Source organism: Neofelis nebulosa, chromosome 2 (genome assembly GCF_028018385.1).
Source record: "Neofelis nebulosa isolate mNeoNeb1 chromosome 2, mNeoNeb1.pri, whole genome shotgun sequence".
NCBI lineage: Eukaryota > Metazoa > Chordata > Mammalia > Carnivora > Felidae > Neofelis > Neofelis nebulosa.
Genome location: NC_080783.1, coordinates 59279917 through 59299718, shown reverse-complemented (window position 1 = coordinate 59299718; position 19802 = coordinate 59279917). Strand labels below are relative to the sequence as shown.

Here is a 19802-nt window from a genome sequence, read left to right as displayed (position 1 = left end):
CGGCTTTTAAAGAGGTAATTAAGGTAAAATGAGATCATATGCATGGTCCCTAATCCATTATGACTGTTGTCCATGTAAGAAGAGGAGATTAGGACGCAGAAGGATGAGCATGTGAAGACACCGAAAGATGGCCACCTAAACCCAAAGAGGGAGGCCCTCAGAATTAACCAACAATGCTGGCACCTTGATCTTGGACTTGTAGCCCCCAGAACCATGAGGGAATAAATTTCTGTTATTTCAGCCACCCAATTTGTGGTACTTGTTACCTCAGCCTGAGCAAACTAATTCACTCCCCACGTAGGCTTCCAGAATCTCCTAAATACCACTGTTTAGGCCACCTACTGCCTTCTTTAAACTTTGTGACTCTCATCTCCTCTCTAAGACCCTTTTCCTATTAAGAAATAACCCCTCCTATCTTGAGCTCCCTTCCTCCAGGGGCCTTGCACTACCCACAAGCTCTATTACATTATCACCCTCACCGGTTATCAATGCCTCGATTTCTTCTTTAACCCAGAAGCAGCTAACATAGCACCTGTATGACTGTAGATCAGACTCTCTCTGGACAACACATACTAGGAGCAGATATGTCTTTTCCTGGTAGAAACATCATAGCTTTAGAAACCATCACGATTTCATATCCATATGAAATTGTCTTGGTCTCTTAGCAGACCAACAACCTGATATGATCTGAACACATATTGTGCTGTACAGATGTTCATTCAAGAAGTTTCTATTTAAAGATTCTTACTATGAACACTTAATAACATTCTAATAATTCTTAACATCGACTTTTTCAGATCTTACTTGTAGGTATTTATGTCTCCTGAGTGTGTTTTTTACGCACAGTGGTTAAAGGACATGGGAAATCTTACATGAGGAAACAGGTAGTTGTAGAGTGTTGCTTTTTAAAGACACCCCAAAATAAAGAGTAGTCCTTTAAGATGTGAAATAGGTTACAACCTTTGCCAGACCAGCTGGAGTTCTTACAAGACTGCAAAAGGCACCGTCCTTTAAAGATAGCGCTTTCTGCTGTAACGATGGAGACAGAATCTGGCCGCATGCTATCTGAGGTCAGAGGAGTGGAGAGAAAGGAGCACTGACATGTGTCTGTAGCCTCACTCATTAGAGCCGGAAAGAGCATCTTAGGCGGGCAGACAACAAAAGAGCCTATAGGAAGATCACCTCTGGCACGATGAAGGCGCTGGGAAAACTGTGTGCTTGCCATGCAGTTTGAGGTTGGAGTCATCTCACTAAGGCTTTGCTTCAAGCACTCTTCCCGGTGATTGTATGGCTATCTGGCTTTCTTAGGACTCAATTCTGACACTTTAAAGGAAATGAGGGTTTGGTACACACGTCAGTGGTGGAATTCAAGGGCAGAAATTGTGTTTTGCCGGTAGAAAACAACACCTCTAAAAATCTATTCAGTAAAAACGAAACAAAACAAAAAGACAGCTTGGGGAATTACGGAAGAAGAGTTGCCACAGATAATAAATAATGCATGGGATACACCATAGTCTCATTTCATTGCTGCAAATTTCTGCAGACTGTCCCATTTCTTGGCAAGGTACCTTCCTCACTTACTGCATAAATCACTGTCCTCAATCTCTAGCAAAACATCACAGTCTAGATCTAATCTGCTCCAGTTTGCACAGGCTCTGTTTCCTTGTCTATTTCCAGCTTTGCCTTCTCCATATTCCACCTCATATAAAATGCAGTAATCACACAACAGTAGAGGAGGACAGTGACTTGAGAATAGGAGAAGTCCTGGGCCAAGAAGTGAGAGGGCTTCCCCTTATCTCTGCAGGGTTTCTTCACAACAATGGAGATGAGCTCATAGGACGGTGCTGTTTCTTCCTTAGAGGTTATCAGTGTCAGGTTTCTCTTTCCCACCCTCTCTAGCTCTCACTCACCATCAAGACACCTTATCTCAGAGGCTGTGAACTCCCATTTTAACCCCTATTGCCAGAGGCATAGTAACTAATTTTTACACTTGAGGGAAGGGAGGCTATCTGGGGCAAAGGAACCAAACTGTGGTACTACCCACCAACCCTTCATATGATCTTCTGCTCTGCACACTTTTCTGTCCTGTTGGTCATTCTGAGTCTGTGGAAAAGACCCTGGATTCTGAACCCGGGGTTTAAAGTTTAGGTTTGCTGCCCTCCACTCTTCCGTTGGACTAACCACCCCAGCTGCTGCACTGCCATGGGTTCCTGGCGGTTAGCAACAGCGGTCTCACACCTGCCCTGCTCCTGTTGTTATTGGGACATTCCAACAAGGTATGTTTGTGAAAGCTCTCTGCGAACTCTAAGTCATTATGCAAATATTCATAGTCATGTAATTGTCCTTATCCTAACATGTCAGATACACTAGAAAAAGTACCCTACCGTTCATTCATTTATTCATTCAACAAATTGTTCCCCTTGGAGATTCAAGGTAGATACATACATCTAATAATCACTACCACTCCTTCACTTTTACTTTGTCCAAAAAACTTCTTAAATACTTTACATGATTTATCCCATTTCACTCTCACAAAACATGTGAGGTAGGTATTACTCCTCTTTGCGTATGAGGAACTTGTGTCTCCCATATAGCCCAAGATCTCAGAAGTTTGAAGTGACAGAACCGGTTCTCAGCCCAGACCTTTCCAAAAACATTTATTTTTACCGTGGTAGAATCTGCACAACATAAAATTTACCATTTTAACCATTTTGAAGAGTATACTTCAGTAGCATCAAGTACATTCAATGGATATGTAACCCAGGTCTTTGGAATGACAAACCTCTTCACCACTAAAGCAAGCTCAGTTGTTATTCTAATAGCTGGGATGCTGTCAGAGTATATGAAAAGCTAAACTGTTACGCTTAGAATTTTACTCTGGGGGATTCTAGGAGTCATTTAACTTCCTTAGCATGATGAGCCGCTAAATGCAATAGGATTTTCTGCCTAATATAATAGCAACAACTGAGATTATCAAGGATGATAGAAAAAAATTTGAATGAATTATATCACTCTAAAATTTTAATTTATTTTGGAGAATTACTTTTCTCCTTTGAAAGTTAAAATTCTGTTCTTTTAACGTTCAGCAAAAATGACAATTGGTTCTGGTCACTAACTCTAATCCAACACAATAAGAACGTTATTTTTTAATATCTTTTTTTTTTAAAGTAGGCTCCACACCCAATGTGGGGCTTGAACCTACAACCCTAAGATCTTCTAACTGAGCCAGCTAGGCATCCCAATAAGAAATTCTTTAAGTCCAAAAGAAGATGATCTAATGATAGCATCTGGACTTAGGCTGGTATGAACTCTTACTGTGTTTATCTATCTATAGGAGATCCTAACCCAAATGTCATTCCAATTCCAATTTAAAAGACTTCTGACATCATCAAAAAAATCACCCTGGATTTTCAGAAATAAATAATGTTTTTTAAACAGCTATATTGAGGCATATAGGACATACAATAAATCATATATATTTAAAATGTACAATTTGACAAGTTTTGATGTATGTATATATCCATTCATTGTTTTACATGTTTGCATATCCAAACATTCCAGCAACATTTGCTAGAAAGATTATCCTTTTTCCACTGGACTGCCTATACACCTTTTCCAAAAAAATCATGTGGCCTATTTCTAGACTCTGTATTCTATTTCTTTTTTTTTTTTTAATGTTTATTTATTTTTGAGACAGAGAGAGACAGAGCATGAACGGGGGAGGGTCAGAGAGAGGGAGACACAGAATCTGAAACAGGCTCCAGGCTCTGAGCTGTCAGCACAGAGCCTGACACGGGGCTCGAACTCACGGACCGTGAGATCATGACCTGAGCCGAAGTCGGCCGCCTAACCAACTGAGCCACCCAGGCGCCCCTCTGTATTCTATTTCATTGATCTGTTTGTCTTTGTGCCATTACACTTCACTGTCTTGGTTACTGAAGCTTTACCAAGTCTTGAAATCAGAGTTTGTCCTCCAGCTTTGTTCTTCTCATTCACTTGTTTTGACTATGCTAGGTCCTCTGCATTTCCTTTTGAATTTTCAAACCAGTCTGTCGATTTCTATAAAATGGCCTGCTGAGTTTTTATTGGGGTTGCATTGAATGTATAGATCAATTTGGGGAGAATTTACGTCTTAACAATATTTAGTCTCCAACCCTATGAACAAAGTATAGTTTTCCTTTTATTTAGGTCTTCTTTAACCTCCCTCAGCAACGTTATATAGTTTTTAGTATACACTTCTTGCATGCCTTTAGTCCGAAAAGTATTTTATATTTTTGATGCTATTGTAATTTTCTTTTAAGAAACTGGGTCTTTAAATTGCATTAATTCATCTTTGTAAAATATTTCAGCATAATAGAATATGGCTGGCGTTTTGAGTATAGAAATGTTTCAACGCCAGGGCGCCTGGGTGGCTCAGTTGGTTAAGCGTCCAACTGCACCTCAGGTCATGTTCTCACAGTTCGTGGGTTTGAGTCCCACGTCAAGCTCTGTGCTGACAGCTCAGAGTGTCTCCCTCTCTCTCTGCCCCTCCCCCACTCATGCGCTCTCACTCTCTCTCTCAGAAATAAATAAACATTAAAATTTTTTTTAAAAAATGAAACGTTTCAATGTCAAGAATCTGTAAAAGTTACCATACTTCGAGTTCTGTTTCTTATTGACCAGGAGTAGAACAAGTAGTCTTGGCGGAAAGGTTTCATCCAAATGGCTAAGCATTTCAGTCCTTACTTATGGTTACTCCTTCCCAACTACAAAGAAAACATGCTTCTCTCTAACTTTCTAATTAGGAAGCTCATGAAAAATATATATTCCAGTTGGAATTATGGAGCCAAGTTCTATTTTTCTGGTGAATGAAAACATTTCCAGCTTTCCACCACAATTCTAGAAGGTGCTTAACAAATATTTGTTTTGAAGGAATGAATAGTTAGCATATGGGGCACAGAGGCTCTCTGGGAAGATGCTTTCTGCAGTTGAGGAGTCAGGATCTTTCATCTAAGATCTGCTTGGGTTTTATAATTTCACTCAATTTATTTGTACTCACTGCTTTCTATTTATTTCAAAGAACTTTGAAAATGAGACACACTTGAGGATGCTTAAAGATGGATGGGAAGGAGCCAGTAGAGATAGATTGGTTAAAATTAAGGACAGGAAAAAGCAGTAACAGTTTCAGTTCTCTGAGAAATCAAAAAAAGTAAAGTCTAGGGCAGAGATGGAGGGATTGGCCTTAGGCAAGAGGAGCAGGGATGCCTCCAACTTTGCAGTTGGAGGAATAGAGGTTATTGTAGTGTAGGTTGTTAGCTGTGTTGCCAGGACATTGAGGGAATTCTGGTCTGACGGTGCCTGCTTTCTCTAAGAGTGAGAGGTAACGGAGGAAGGAAGGAGGATAGGAAGTTTAGTAGGGAGAGCCCAGTAAAGAAAGATAGAATCATATTCTAGACCTCTTATTAATGATAAGTATATCTTTAGGCTACAAGATTATTCTGTTTTCTCCCCCTCCTCCCCAACAATCCACCCCAAGCCTTTGCCAAACCCTTGATAGCACTATTGTAGAGCCCTGTATTGTCAGAGACCATGAATGAGTGAATGAAAAGCTCACCTTTTACGAAAAAAATTCCGTATGTATATAAGCATTGCAATCATTTGGTCATTTCCAATTAGGTTGTAAGATCATAAAAAGTAAGTAGTGGAGGGGCGCCTGGGTGGCTCAGTCGGTTAAGCGTCCGACTTCAGCTCAGGTCACGATCTCGCGGTCCGTGAGTTCGAGCCCCGCATCGGGCTCTGGGCTGATGGCTCAGAGCCTGGAGCCTGCTTCCGATTCTGTGTCTCCCTCTCTCTCTGCCCCTCCCCCGTTCATGCTCTGTCTCTCTCTGTCTCAAAAATAAATTTAAAAAAACCGTTAAAAAAAAAAATTTTTTAAAAGTAAGTAGTGGAGCACCTGGCTGGCTCAGTCGGTATAGCATACAACTCTTAATCTTGGAGTTGTAAGTTCAAGCCCCATGTTGGGTGTAGAGATTGCTTAAAAATAAAATCTTGAAAAGTAAAAAGTGTTATGAATCACTTTTATTGCTGTGATTTTAAGTACAAATACAATAATTACATTAGTAGTTTAAAATTTCAATATTACTTTCTATCATAATATTTAGCATTTTAAAACACAAAGATGAGACATAGTGTCATTGTCTAGACTCTCCCCTACCAGTGGTAAGTGGTTGATAAGCACTGTTGTCGGCCATAAAATTATATTTATGTCATCTAAAATGCATATTTTTCACATTTGAATATCTCAGAAATCAAAATATATCTTACAATTGATATCATCTTCCAGTTAAAATTGGAAGTACTTTTTCTTTTTAAAAAATACATCTAGGCCTACCTGGGTGGCTCAGTCAGTTGAGCGTCCGGCTTTAACTCAGGTCATGATGTCAAGGCTCATGAGTTCAAGCCCTACATCAGGCTTAGGTCCTGATCTCAGGGTCGTGAGTCCAAGCCCCACATTGGGCTCTGCACTGGGTATCAAGCCTACGTTAAATAAATAAATAAATAAATAATAAATAAATAAATAAATAAGTACATACATACATACATACATAAATATTTTAAAGTTAAAAAATAAAAATACATCTAATAAAAGTGCTCCTTATGACTGAGGTATCATAGATTCCACAAAATAGCCCTTCTTTCTCTCCCTCCCCTACTCCTTTCTAAAACTAACAGAAACAAACAAACAAAAAAGATTTAATGCATTCACTCTCTTTAAGGGATAGATGGTTAAGAATATTATTGTCCCAAGGCACCTGGGTGGCTCAGTCGGTTAAGCGTCTGCGTCCGACTTCAGCTCAGGTCTTGATCTCATGGGTTCGTGAGTTCAAGCCCTGCGTCAAAGCCCTGCTTTGAATTCTGTGTGTGTCTCTCTCTCTGCCCCTTCCCACTCATGTTCTGTCTCTCCCTGTCTCAAAAATAAACACTAAAAAATTAAAAAAATTTTTTTTAATGTTTTTACTTATTTTTGAGATGGAGAGAGAAAGAGTATGAGCAGAGAGGGGCAGAGAGAGAGGGAGACACAGAATCTGAAGCAGGCTCCAGGCTCTGAGCAGTCAGCACAGAACCTGACGTGGGGCTCGAACTCACCGCGAGATCGTGACCTGAGCTGAAGTCGGATGCTCAACTGACTGAGCCACCCAGGCGCAACAAATTTTTTTTTTAATAAAAAAGAACATTATTGTCCCAAAATTATTTACATTTTCTTTTCTTTTCTTTTTTTAAGTATTTATATTTTAAAAGAGATGGTTAAGATAAGAGAATGAATCTATCCTATCCTATGAGAGTAAAGGAGATTTCTATCTGGGGAAAGGCCTATGGACCCTCAGATCCACAATGTTGGCAACTATCTACTCCTCTGAGATGGTTCCTGTGTTTGCCTCTTAAAAATTAGATAAACTTGTGACCAAATGAGCCCTAGATGTTTAGGAATTACCCTATACAGAATTACCCTAAATGCAACTCCAAAATTCCCTGGGGAGTATAGGTATTCTATCTACCCCGTATGTTCACCAAAGCAAAGAAGACAACCTTCTAAATAGTCTGGTTTGGGAAATTGTTAGTCTCAAAAACATCCTCTCGTCAGGACGCATTATCTCCTCTTTACAGAAACTCCAATACAGTCTTTGGGTAGCATTTTAAAAAATAAAAATGCAATAATTTTTTTTTATAGGAACAACATGCGCAGAGGGTTATATTTAAAAGATATGCATTTTCTGAAGGAAATAGGTAAAGGCTTGAAGCAATATTTCTCAAATAGTGTGCTCTAGCCAACTGCATCAGAATTACCTGGGAAGCTAGTTAAAATACAGATTCATGGGGCGCCTGGGTGGCGCAGTCGGTTAAGCGTCCGACTTCAGCCAGGTCACGATCTCGCGGTCCGTGAGTTCGAGCCCCGCGTCAGGCTCTGGGCTGATGGCTCGGAGCCTGGAGCCTGTTTCCGATTCTGTGTCTCCCTCTCTCTCTGCCCCTCCCCCGTTCATGCTCTGTCTCTCTCTGTCCCAAAAATAAAATAAAAAACGTTATAAAAAAAAAAAATAAATAAAATAAAATAAAATAAAATAAAATACAGATTCATATGGCCCATTTCAGGGGATGAGCCACAGAATATAGCATTTTTAATAGGCTGATTCATACGTGCATTGAAAGCAGAGCTTCTTAGACCTCTTTGGAGAAGCTCATTCTCTTATAAGAAGTTTTGCGCAGAGCCTGGCACATAAGTCCCACAAATAAATGGCAATGACTTGTATTAGCTATTGCTACGTACTAAATCATCCCCAAACTTAGTGGATTAAACAGCAAACGTTTATTATCTCACAGTTTCTGTGGGTTCAGAATTCAGAAGAAGTTTAGCTGATGGATTCCAGCTCAGGGACTCTCATGAGGTTGCATTCCAGAGGTCAGCCATGGCTCCAGCCATCTGAAGGTTGACTGGGACAAGAGGATGGCTCATCCACACCGTTCTTGACAAAAGGTCTCCATTACTCCTGTTGACTGTTCGGAGGCTCAGTTCCTCCGCCAATGGGCTTATCCTTAGATTGCTTGAGTGTCTCTTGTGATTACCTCATGAGACTGCCACTGCTTTCCCCTAAGGGAATTATTCAAGAGCGAGCAAGAAGGAAACCTCAATGCCTTGTATGACCTAGTCTCCAACATCAGGCCCCATCATTTCTATCATATTTTGTCACTAATTCCATACTCTAACAAGGGGAGAGGAATTAAGTACCAGCTCTTCAAGGGAAGAGTACCAAGGAAACTTTAAACATATTTCTATTACTACAGTGCTAATATTATTTCCTTATGGTAGTTCAGGAAGCACTTGAGTTCCCCAGAAATGCCGATAAATTCCCACCCATCTTTTGAGAAGAGACTGGTGAAGAACCCAACCATACTGAGGCTGTTTCATGCCATACATGACTTGCTTTTCTAATTGTGGATGGGAAGTGAACCTCCCTATACTCTTCCTTCGTCTGCAAACAGGCTTTGGCTCAGCTAGTGGTTAGAAGAACTCAACCACCTGCAATCACAAATGTTGTAGAACTACAGGAAGAGACAAAAAGCGTGAAGTGGGTGTTATTTTCTTCCTCTGTGGAACCACATAAGCAATGGAAGGGCCAAGTGGACTTCCATAACTGCATTGCTACACAGTCCCTGGACCTGGCCATCTGGAAGTCAGCACTCCATAAAAGCAACAGGGGTATGATAATTTGCCTTTTTTTTTTTTTTTAACGTTTATTTATTTTTGAGACAGAGAGAGACAGAGCATGAACGGGGGAGGGGCAGAGAGAGAGGGAGACACAGAATCGGAAGCAGGCTCCAGGCTCTGAGCCATCAGTCCAGAGCCCGACACGGGGCTCGAACTCACGGACCATGAGATCGTGACCTGAGCTGAAGTCGGACGCTCAACCAACTGAGCCACCCAGGCGCCCCAATAATTTGCCTTTTAATAACAACTCCTTCATTTTATAAAAATTTGGGATCTAAAACTTCTCTAAGCAGCCTACACAATTAACACACTTAAAAATTAAAAATTGATTCATTTAAATTTGATTTACAGGGAGGCACAAGAGATACATTTGCAGAACTCCAGGGGCCAAAGTTGCACAGCTTCCAAAAGCATCCAGTTTACAACCAGTAAGTAGTTTAAGCGGTGGAAGCACTGGGCTGATCCTAGGGCTGCTTTAGCTGACAATCTGAAGGGAAATTGAGCACAATACAAGATGGAATCAAATTTTGATCTTTCTTCGAATGCCTATTGTCTGTTTTGTCAAAGACATTCGATATTGACATAGTGCAGGCTATTGAGTCTCAATAAAATCTATTCTTCACTTTCTTTTACCTCATCTGCAGACTGTTGACATTTTCTTTTATTTCAACACTGATGTTTTTCTTTTACATTGGAGATTTTAGCACTGATGTTGTAATTGCTTATCACACAGCTGGCCCTGTTATGATGTTCTTGTGAATGTCCCTTCATTTTCCTGATGGTCCTGTGATCCAATCTACAATCCATTTAAAAACAAAACATTCATGTGCCATTTTATGCTGTGGCTCTTTTGGAGTTCCATTTCAGCTTCATTAATATTGATGCTGTCTGTCTCCTTGCTTATTTCAGAAGATTCTTTGAAATTAATCTTCAGAATTCACTGTGATTTGTTGCTGTTTTGTGCGTCAGCCCCAGTACAGCTTGTCTCTCGTTAATTTTGTTTTTCTTTATTTTTACGCGTCTGCTATGACTGTTCTCCTACTTGTACTACTGGTGTGTGTCAGGTCCTTTATGGAATCCTGGTTTCGCTTCTGCCTTTCACTGTGATTTTCCATCATTAGGGACCTCTTGAATAAAAATGTAGCCCTTGTTTCTGACAGAGTCCATGTTCCTTTACTTTTCTTTCTGTGTGATTTTCCATCATTATGGTTCTTAAATTTCTTGAATAATGACATATACTATGAACAAATGGACAGAACAGTAATGGCTTCATCAGTGTTTTCTAAAATGTATCTGCAGCTTTTAGAGCATACAGTGCCAGAACAGAATCTGTACTATGTATGTAAAAGAATTTTTAAAATAGATTTGGTGGTCTGTTGGTGACAATGCTCTGGTGCATTAATAATTCACATTCTTGCTTACAGCATCTGCTTGTTAGAATGCCAGTTCCACAGCAGCCAGGTTGGAGAATAACCTTAGGTCTGAATGTCTTTGAGGAATGTAGGTGCATTGCTATATGTGGGTTTTTTTTTTTTCTATAACATGTTCAAAGGCAGCCAATATTTCCTTGACCAGGAAGGCTAAGTTGGAAATTGCACTGATTAAAAAAATTAGGTGGATGAAGCCAAATTTTACTCATTTGAGACTTTTGTCATTTCATTGACTACTTCTGAATAAAATAGCTCCATACTTCTAGTTACAAACAGGCAAGGGAGCATTATGGGTGACAGAAGAACAGGATTCAGATTTAACAGCTACAATTGACTAAAGCCAAGTCAAGAAAATGCCATGAAATAAGAGGGTATAGCTGAAAATATTGCCTATCCAATCATTGCTATAAATATATGGAGGGAAAGTAATACCAAAATAAAACATACAAAATATACAGTTCACTATTGGTTAAAAACTGTTTGCTTCATGGTCAGAATACCAGTTACCAACTGAGGAACTCAAAGTTAGCTCAAACAGTTTGCTCTTTGAAAATGCCCTACAAGAAACGCCTGGGTGGCTCAGTTAAGCGTCCGACTTCAGCTCAGGTCATGATCTCACGGTTCGTGGGTTCGAGCCCCACATCGGACTCTGTGCTGACAGCTCAGGGCCTGGAGCCTACTTCTGATCCTGTGTCTCCCTCCCCGCAGCTCCTCCCCTGCTCACACTCTCTCTCTCAAAATAAATAAAGATTAAGAAACTACCAAAACCTATAGACAGTTGGTATTTCAGAGACTTCATACAAATCTATGATGCTCAAATGATTTTCAAAGTTAAACAAAAGAGATTTAGTAGTTTCTCTTAGACGAAAACCAGTGTAATTTGGACATGAACCTAGAAATTAGAGATTCTGAGTTCTCATTTTGTTAATATGGTATTTCATTAGAATTATATCAGTTCTTTTATCAGCACTTTCCATATTTTTAAAAAACTTTTTAATGATGTTTATTTATTTTTGAGAGAGAGAGAGAGAAAGAGAGAGGGAGACAGAACCTGAAGCAGGCTCCAGGCTCTGAGAGTCAGCACAGAGCCCCATGTGGGGCTTGAACTCACAAACTGCGAGATCATGACCTGAGTCGAAGTTGAATGCTTAACTGACTGACCCACTCAGGTGCCCCTCCATATTTTTTAATAGAAGCAAAACTGCCTAGAAAATGATTAGATATCCACATGCAAAAGAATGAAATTGGCCCCCTATCTCACAGATATTCAAAATTTAATTAAGAGTGGATCAAAGACGGAAATGCAAGAGCTAAAACTATGAAACTGTTAATAGAAAACGTAGGGGTAAATCTTCATGACCTTGGATTGGGGAATGGTTCCTTACATGGCACAAGCAACCAAAGTAAAAATTACATAAATTAAATTTCATCAAAATTAAAAACTGGGCAGGGCTCCCGGAGGTACTGCAGCTCTGCGTCTTGCTTCCAGAGTGTCTGGCCATAACAGACCCGGGAGATACCCCTTCCTCCACCCTGCGACCACCCTCCAATCTCTTTTCATTTCAGAACCATACTCCAGCCATCCTCTGCCTCCAGGACCAGCCAACACCATTTTGGGGGCCTAGCTCCTCATGGCCGACCAGCCGACCCACCGCGAGCTCCCAGATTCATCAGAATTATTCCATCCAGGTGGAGGCTGCTGTTAATGGGCCGGCCGGCAGGCATCTGACCCCACGGAGTTGTGGCTCTGAAGGGCGTCGGCCACTGCTTCCCTGGTTGGCCAGGACAAGCGCCAGGGCTCCGGGGCCTCTTGAACATGAGAAACCCACGCATGGCCATGCCCTCTCCCAGCACACCCAGAATCGTCCTGAGAAGAGTGGGGTAGAACCCTGGAGCGCTGGAAGCCCTCAGGGTCCGGGAGAAGAACCTGGCCCCGTCCCTCTTGGGCTGTATGCCTGGGTTCTGCCCACGCAGACCCCCGGCTCTGTGACTTCCTGGAGCATTACCTCCCGGATGTAGAGGTGAAACTCATCAAGATGGGCGACCACCTGACTCACCTGCGCAGGCTGGCCGCCCCCAGGCTGGCTGGGCGAGTATCTCTTCAAAAGCTCCTTCAAGCCCCACTAGGAGTCTCCGGGACCCAGTGGCCTTTGAGGGGCCACTCTGGCATCCCACTGCTGCCTCTGAGCCTCGGCCTGAAGCTATTAGGCAACTTTGTAACCACCTGGAGCCCTCTCCCCAGCCCTGGGCCAAATGGAAGCAATGAAGTTATGGCAGAAAAAAAGTTAAAAGCTGCTGTCCTTTAAAGGACACTATCAAGAAAGGGAAGATAGTCCACAGAATAGGAAAAAGTATTTGCAAACCATGTATCTATAGGGGTCTAGTATCCAGAATATATAAAGAACTCTTACAGGTCAATAATTAAAAAACAAAAACAAAAACGCAAGAAAACAAAACAAGACAACAAAAACAAAAAAACAAGACAGAAAAGGGCAAAGAAACTGAATAGACATTTCTCTAAATAAGCTATACTGGGGTACCTACGTGGCTCAGTGGGTTAAGCACGGGACTCTTGGTATCAGCTCAGGTCATGATCTCACCCTTGGCTGGATGGAGCCCTGCATCGGGCTCTGTAATGACAACACAGAGCCTGCTTGGGATATTCTCTCTCTCTTTCTCTCCGCCCCCCTCCTCTCTCTCTCTCAAAATAAATAAACATTTAAAAAAAAAAAAAAGAAAAGGAATGAAGTACTGATTCATGCTATAATATGCACAGACCTCGATAACATTATACTTAGTGAAAAAAGACAGATGCAAATGGCTATATACTCTGTGGTTTCGTTTATATGAAATGTCCAGAATAGGCAAATCCATAGAGACAGAAAGTAGATAAGTGGTTGCCAGGGGCTGGGGCAGAAGGGAATGGAAGATCACTCCTTATGGGTTCAGGGTTTCTTTTTTGAGTGATAAAATATTCTGTAATTATATGGTGGTGACTGTTGCGCAATCTTATGAATACACTAAAAACCACTGAATTGTACATTTTAGAAGAATGAACTTTATGATTTTTTCTTTGATTTTTCTTACTGAATTCTTTATAAATTTTCTTTTTAAAAGGAATGCAAATGCCTGGCGAGTATCTTTATCAAGCAGAGTATTATGAGAACTGAAATACTCTATTAATATTAATAACATGGGTTTTAAAACGTTGAAGAGAGGCGACTGTTTAAACTTGAAAAAATTGAACAGAATTGGGTACTAAGCACAAACCAATATTTGAAAGCTACAATTATATTATCCCACAATGATGACACTCTGGAAAAAAAGTTTAATTTGCAAACATCTTGGTGTTGGACATCACATTTTTGACATTTCATCAGGATATTTTGACATGTAGATCTTAACCTTTTTTGCAACAGGAATCATTATTTAGTTCACTTTTGAGCCTACAATTCAAGTACTATATATTCAATAAATATTTGTGGACTTATAAGTGTTGATACAGTCAGTGGCTCAGCTACATAATATTGAGCCCCAACCATCACTCAAAGCAAGAAATCCCAGGAAAAGAAATCTTCACTTCTGAACCTTGAGTGTAATGATGCTACAATAATATTGAATGTTGAAATATATTTCAGTTAAACTAAAAAACAAATCATGAAGATCTGAGCAACATGAACAAAGATGTTTACCTGAAGTAATTATACTCATAACTTATTTTTTTGAGAATTTTCAGATCTAAAGTGTGTCATAAATCAGACATAAGGAATCTGAAAGTGGCAAATGCCAGTTCATGGTCTTCCTTTGAAATACCCAGCAATGTTCTCGATTCAATGTTACATGTCTCTCTTCCTGCTCCCAACAGACAAGGCCATCAAATTAACAGTACAGTTTCTGGTGAACAGCTGAATTCTAGGGTTACCATGTTGGCTGATGGATCTTGGCACAAAGTGAGAGATTCCTGATGTAAGTACACCCAGTGATTCTAGCCGTTAGCTCCCCATAATGACACTCTCCCTTACCATGGCCCACGACTGAGTCGGAAAGTCTGAAAGAGAGTTTCATGTTGTACTGTTAATCTTCTCACCCTTTTTTGTTTCCACTACGACTTATGAATCATTGTCTGGCTAACACAGATCTGTTCTTATGGGAGCCATGTATGGGAAGTCTGAACACTATCGTCATTTACATGACGCCAGTCCTTTCATCTATCACAAAGTCGACTGCAAAAGGCCAGCAGCACATTGCCATCCTGTGCATCACTTCAAAAGGGACAAGAGAGTTGGGCACAACTTCCAGAAATTTAGCCAAATTAATCTGTAGCATTCACCCATCATCAAATGGACCTTCTGGAATCACATGCCACCTGGATACAATCTTTCTGAGAGCAGAAATAGGGAATGTGCAGGCAACAATATATTTTCATTATTCTCCAAAAGAAAAGGCCTGCTGGGAAGGAAGGGCTGTGGAACATCCATTTTCTCCCCAGGCTTACACATGAAAGAATTTTATATGTGAAACACCTGTAAAGCACGGATTATCCGATGTGTTTATTATAAGTCCACTGCCCAGTTTATTGCTTATCCCATCATGATCCTGAGCAAACACTCATAACAAATGAAAGCCTACCGTTTGTAAACCTGGAATCTGAACACCACTGAACACATTTCGTAGCCCTGAAAATCCTGCTTCTTTTTCTCTTTGATGTTGCCTGTGGGAGGCTGAATTCTGCCTAACCAATAGAATGACACTGAGCTAGGACATGAACAGGTTCAGTGTGGTGTGTATCATGTTCTTCATAGAAATTTCCAAGGCACAAGAAAGATTTTCAAAACTGCTTAAGAATATAGCTTTACCTGGGCCATTTAAGACTATACTCTCTCTGCAAGGGACTTAGCCCAGGAACTAAAGCATCTGATGAGAAAGGATGGAAAGAAAGATAACCCAGGCTTCTCAAGGAGGCAGGCCTCGGTTCATTTTGTTCCTTCTGCTGCATGAGTGAGGAGAAAGTACCAAAAAGGGACAAAATATCTGAATGTTTTGAGCAGGAGTCATGTCAGCTTACCTTATGAAAGCAAGAAGGAGAAGAAAAGGCATGTTTTGGGGCGCCTGGGTGGCTCAGTGGGTTAAGCGTCCGACTTCAGCTCAGGTCACAATCTTGCGGTCCATGAGTTCGAGCCCTGCCTCGGGCTCTGGGCTAATGGCTCAGAGCCTGGAGCCTGCTTCCGATTCTGTGTCTCCCTCTCTCTCTGCCCCTCCCCTGTTCATGCCCTGCCTCTCTGTCTCAAAAATAAAGAAACGTTAAAAAAAAAAAATTAAAAAAAAAAAAGAAAAGAAAAGGCGTGACTTTAATCACAATGGCCTTGCCTACAGGTAATTGTAAACTAAGAAGTTTTTTGAGATCTAACCAGAGTGTCAACTCCTCCTTGGAGGGAGGGGCATGTAATTTCCCTTTACCTTTTTATAGTTGACAGAGCACAAATTTCTTATCTAAGCAACTAGCTTTCAATCCTGGATTGGCTTTGACGAACACAGTCCCCACGTCCATGCTGTACTCCTGCCCAGCCTGATTTACATACTTGGTGAAACTGCTCACACTGCTAGCCTGAACATATCTGGACAGGCACCAACATCAGAACTGACAGAATTCTCCGTCTCTTCCAGAAACCATGTGCTGGTTTTTATCACAGGATGTGGGCCCAATGCCCTTGCCAGGGCCATCAGCCACCTTGTCTCTTGAATTCTGCCTTTTGCGAATCCCCTAGATGCAGAAGGAGGGGAGTTTCCTCTCTGGTTTAAAAGCTCGTTGGAGGAATCCTATATTGACCAGCCAGTCATCTCTTTCACACTGATGAAGATGGGGCTTTACCCTAGACCCTTCTCAGTCCCTTTTGGGACTGCTGAAGCCCTTTGTTGGTGAATTGAGAAGGCTTTTAAGGAACATTTGCTTCTTCAGCAATTGCATTCATCTTAGTCTTCATAGCACGTGTTCCATCTACGTCAGCATCCTGCCAGGGGAAAGACGAATTTCTGATTTTCAAGTTCAAAGCTTATGCCTCTGTCGGATCATCCACTCAGTGGCTGGTTTTCATCTTCTGGAAACCTTGAACTTTCCGCTCATGTGCCTGGCAAAGACAACTGGCAAGTTCAAAGCTCAATGAATAATCTCACCTTTGCCTACTCTCTCAGGTCTGTCCATTACTCAGAATCTCTTAGCTAACTCATCTCATCCAGTAATAATGATAGAGAATTTTCTCTCTACAGGCAGTGGGATGGGAGTGGGGGTTAAAGTCTCACATGCGCTAATAAAGAAAACGTAACAGTAATATCAGGAAGACCATCATATCATAATGGAAACTGGAAAAGAGAGTAGAATCAGGCAACAGACAAAAATGAAGGTCCTTAAATTGTGGTGGAGCTCAGTCTCTTTCAAAGAACTATAAAATCAAACATCATATCAAAATTCTTGAATCACAAATGGAGACTTACAAAATCTGTATGGTAGCAGAACTCTTCAAAAATAGTTCCTGCCCAGCACATGTTCGTGACATCAGGATAACCACTGGTTCCTACGTGCTGAGCTAAAGCGAAGGTGTGGGGATGATTGCAGCCAGAAGAATTGCTGGAAGGATATACACTGACATTCAGCTTCAGGCCGTGCGGCATCTCAATGGAATACTGGAAAAAAAAAAAAAAATCAATGACAGCTCTTCTTGAGAAAAGATTTTGAGTAGGGGACAAAGTTTAAGGGACAGTGATAGGAACTGTGAATGGTGGTGGCTGCCATACATTTTAAAAAGAACCTGTGCGGGAATAAATGCTTTGGAGCGCTATTGTTATACAGAATCACCACTATCTTTGGCGTTAACTAGTTAGTGATTGGTCCTGTTAAGGAATCATTTCTCCTCCATCTTTCCACCCACAACACACCAATGCACTTAGGAACAATGGTTCATATTTCCCTAGAGGTTTCATAATTCTTAAATTGGAAGTGTAGTGATGAAATTTGCAAGGATAGTGCATAAATAATCAAGTCCATCTTATTTGAATGATCAGAACAGGTCTGTTGAATTACTTCTTCATCAGATGCATCCCATTTAATAACTGGAAGATTGCATTATTGTTCTTAATTATTCACCACACTTCCTGTAAGAGAATTATATATCCTACGCATCTCCATGTGACTTGCAGTCCCCTCCTAGGAGAGGTACATGCTTCCTCACTCTGTTAACATTAGGTTTAACCACATGATATGTTTTGGCCAATGAAATGTGAGGCATAATTGTCGTGTAGCATCTAAACAAAAGCTTAAGAGGGGCGCCTGGGTGGCTCAGTTGGTTAAGCATTAGACTCTTGATCTCAGCTCAGGTCATGATCTCATGGCTCATGAGTTTGAGCCCCGCCTGGAGCCCCGCGCTGACAGCACTGGAGCCTGCTTGGATTTTCTCTCTCTTTCTCTCTCTCTCTCTCTCTCTCTGCCCCTCCTCCACTTATGCTCGCTCTCTCTCTTTCTCTCTCAAAATAAATAAACATTTTTTAAAAAAAATTAAATAAATGAAAGCTTAAGAGCCACTGCCTGGTTCAGCCATTATGCTCTTTTCACTCTGCCATAATAATGAGTGTCCTAAATAGGTGTTGCTCCTTCAACCTGGATCTCAAAATGAACACACCTTGAGCAGAGCCACAGCTTACACATTCCATGAGTGAGAAATAAACCTTTGTTGTTGTAAGCCACTAAGGTTTGTGCATGCTTATCGCAAGGTAACTAGCAAAATCTCATTTGTACAGTAATCATGCAGAGTAGCACAGTAGCTATGCAATATATGTAAAATCCAGATGCAGAGCTAGAGTCCAAATGGCTTAGATAAAAACATAGCTCATGAAGAAATGTCATTGATGTTAATCTTTTTTTTTTTTTTTTTTTTTTTACCTACAACCTTCTCACTTATTTGGAAGAGTGATAACAAACAGGTTGTTGAACATAATATAGCCAGCTTCTCCATGTTCATGGAAAAGACTTTTGATGTGCTCAGATTAAGACTGTTATCAGCTTGTCTCTCCAAATAAAAACCATGTGCTAACTTTTAAGGGAATTGTCATTTTTGGTCAAAACATTACTAATTCTCAGAGTACTGTATAGAGTGAGAAATTAATTTGTGTTTATGAGTTTGTACGAATAATTCAGTTATTTCCAACAGAAGCCCTAGGACCCAGACAATTTCTATGGGATTTTATAGCTAATGAAGCTCCACATGATAATTAGTCCGTCTTTCAGTTATATTTTATTTTGAGAATCCAACTTTTAAAGTTTCTAGGTTTGACATCTTTAAGGCCAAATGGTGCAGCTTCACTTTTAAAGACAAATTATTTCAAGTTCTGTATCTACACGATATCAAAATGATTGGTCAAGTCTATGAAAATATTAGGTAATACAATGTTGGCACAAGGTGAATCCCAGTGACCGGTAAATGAGGCCACATTCCTCATTTCTGGCCTTGGTCTTATATTTAGGAATATCTTTGCCTCCCTGTGATTATGAAGAGATTTACCACTTACTTCTGGGTTCCCAAAGTGAGGGACAAATAAAAAGACTTCTAGAAGTAGACCCAGGCCTTGTGGAGAGGGTGGCTATTTGCCCATTAGCTTCATTTGGGGCAGCAGCATCCCTAATCCAGATTGGACTTCCCATCTGAGTATTCTAGTAGCCATGTCCTCCTGGCTTTCAGAAGGCCAGTTTGCTGGTCTGTCCCTTGCCATATACCATAAAGGAGAACCTTCCTGAATGCCTGTTCCCCAATCTCAGTCTACCCTAGGACAGTCCTGTCTACTAAGCCTGCTGTACTGATGGCTTCTGGATCCAGTGGATAGGATGTTCAAAAGGAGAATCAATGACCTATATTATTGCTGAGGAAATCCATATTAAGCCCCTGTACAAATCGGTCTATACCTTCATTCCTTTTTTATTTTCCTTAGGAGATAAATATTATACTTACCAAATTGGGGAGCTTGACTCAGCCTCTAGGCCAGATGAATTTTCTAATACTTCTCCTAAGCATAATAACTTCATTCAGTCATAGACAAGAGTTCCTAGACAACCCCCCCTTAGACTCCCTTCCAAGTAAACCATCACT

The 19802-nt window shown here is 40.8% G+C and overlaps 1 long non-coding RNA gene across 1 annotated transcript; it reads right to left on the bottom strand.

The window, feature by feature from the left end:
- Nucleotides 1-6042: 6042 nt before the first annotated feature.
- Nucleotides 6043-17342, bottom strand: LOC131492976 (uncharacterized). Its single transcript, XR_009252382.1, has 2 exons — nucleotides 17161-17342; nucleotides 6043-6516 (listed from the first exon to the last, which is right to left on the bottom strand). It is a non-coding gene; the product is annotated as an uncharacterized LOC131492976 (long non-coding RNA).
- Nucleotides 17343-19802: the final 2460 nt, after the last annotated feature.